This window comes from Cibotium barometz, chromosome 39, assembly GCF_041138505.1.
Source record: "Cibotium barometz isolate CiBa-2024 chromosome 39, ASM4113850v1, whole genome shotgun sequence".
NCBI lineage: Eukaryota > Viridiplantae > Streptophyta > Polypodiopsida > Cyatheales > Cibotiaceae > Cibotium > Cibotium barometz.
Window position 1 is genome coordinate 14,119,067 of NC_141084.1, and position 2,345 is coordinate 14,121,411.

General features: G+C 33.9%; 1 pseudogene; it reads left to right on the forward strand.

Moving 5' to 3' along the window:
* Nucleotides 1-294: 294 nt before the first annotated feature.
* Nucleotides 295-2,074, forward strand: LOC147615752 (uncharacterized; annotated as a pseudogene).
* The last annotated feature ends 271 nt before the right edge of the window (nt 2,075-2,345 follow it).

A 2,345-nucleotide genomic window follows, 5' to 3' on the forward strand; every position in this document is an offset into this window, starting at 1 on the left:
CTCTTATGATATATGAAATGTTTTGTGTTTTTTTAAGAAATGGTGCATAAGCAATCAACTTTGTTAGCATTTCCTAGTTTTACACGTTTTGTTTCCGTATCCAGAAAGAAGGCCCAGAAAGAGAGAGACTCAATTTTCCATGGCTCTGAAGATGTCTCTAGTAACACTCAAGAGGACAAGGTAGCGAGAATTAAAAATGCTTTCAGTATGTGGAATGATGCATGGAATATATCTTTTGATTGGGAACATTTTGATGTTGCACGTGGTTGTATATTTTGCACTATATTGCAAAAAATGAAAAAATGTAGAAGTGAATTTGGCACATGTGGATATGTGAATATATAGCTAAGTGCTATTAAAGTGCATGCATCTTCAAACCAGCATAAATGGGCTGCTTACTTTGCTAACTATGGCAAAAATTCTCTAAAAAAAGAAATAAAGCGGCAACAAGGTGATGTGTTTCAATGTGCCTATTACATTGCCAAGGAGGATCTTGCTTTCAACAAGTTTTCTAGTCTTGTTGAGGTAATGTCTATGTGTGCAAGCTCTTCCCAAAGACCTTTATCAAAATGATAAGGTTGCAGCCTTGTTTGCCTCGTACATAAGTGAATCTATATGCAGTTCTCTTATCCAAAAAGGGAAGGCTTCTCCTTTCTTTGGGATCATGGTTGATGAGTCAACAGATATTTCTGTTATGGAGCATCTTATAGTGTATGCAAACTACATGCATGATAATGATGTGCACACTTCTTTTTTGGGTTTGCTTGAGGTCATGGATCGTTTAGCCAAGGTATTAGAATATGCTTAGTAGGATTGTTAGATGAATATGGGCCTGATTGTTCAAAACTAATGAGTCTTGGTTCAGATGGAGCATCTGTTATGATAGGTGTAACAAATGGTCTTGCTGCCTTGATGAAAAAGAGGAGTCCTTTCATGAGCACCATCCATTGTGTTGCTCATAGAAAACATTTATGCGTGTATGATGCATTCAAAAGCTCACAACATGCTAATTTTATGGATTCAACCTTAAATGAGATTGTTGGTTTGTTTAATAAGAGCTCTAAACGTTCAGCAAGATTAGTTTAATTTCAAGAAGAATTGGATTGTCCACACCTTAAGATGGAGAAAATCCACAAACTAAGGTGGTTAAGCTGGCATAAAGTCATCGTAAAGGCATGTGAAGTACTTGAGCCACTTCTTTTATGCTGCCTAAAAGAGGAGAATGAAAGATTGTATAAGATAGTTTTCAACTTCAAGTTTATATACATGTTGCATTTCTTACTAGATGTGTTGGAACACTTAGCTAATGTGTCACTAGTGTTTCAGAAAAGCTATGTGGATGTGACAAGCATACCAAGCTTAATTTCCTCTACTATTGCTTTGTTAGATGTGGAGTTTTCAGCTAGTCGATGCTATATTGATATGAATTTGCAAGGTCATGATGGTTATTTTGAATGATTCAAAGTACTTCAAAAATTTTGTAATTGTGTTTCTATTGTTGATGTGTGATGATCTTCCAAATCACTTCTATGGTTGTCCAAAATCACTTTAATGATTGTACTAAATTGACTATGTAATGCTTTATCAACTATCAAGATGGATAGTAAGATATTTTTCTTACATCATTGTGTAATTTTTAATTTGCCTATATAAAGTTTTTAGAGTTTAGTATTTCATGTGAAAAGGTTTTGTGCTATTGTATCTTAGAAGTTAGAGTTTATTTCTTGAGAACATTAAAATTTGAAGTTTTGAACTCTTGAAAACTGTTTTGCATGTGGAAAAGTAGAGGATTTTTTAGTTCAAATTGTATATAGTTTTTCGGGAACACTGGCCCTATATGGCAACTTGGCAAGGGTATATTTCTTTTTCGAAGGTGCAATGCCATTTTATTCACATATCTTTTATTATTTAGTGTGCTATTCCTGTTTATTCACTCCATTTTCAGGGTGTAGAAAAGGAGGGTGAACAACTGCCCAAAGAAAACCTCGAAAAGGAGGGAAATCTCTTTGAGGAAGAAAAACAGAGGAAGAAGGGGAAAAGAAGAAGACTTTTCCTACTTTTTGTTACATTGTAGTTATCTTTATGCAGAGTGAATTTTGGTATATAGTGTGGGTTGGTCATTTAAAAGCAAACACTTTCTTTAAAATTTTGTAAGATCCATGACTTTTTCTCCATCTTGCATAAAGATACACTTTATTGAGCATGATGAGTGTTTATAATATATTGATGTTAATAATAGCTATATTTTTGTGTGGTATAAACTAACCTGGCTTTTAAGAATTACATTGTATCATTGCATTTGTTCTGGTAGAATGTGTTGAAGATCTCTCGTAATGAATTTGTTT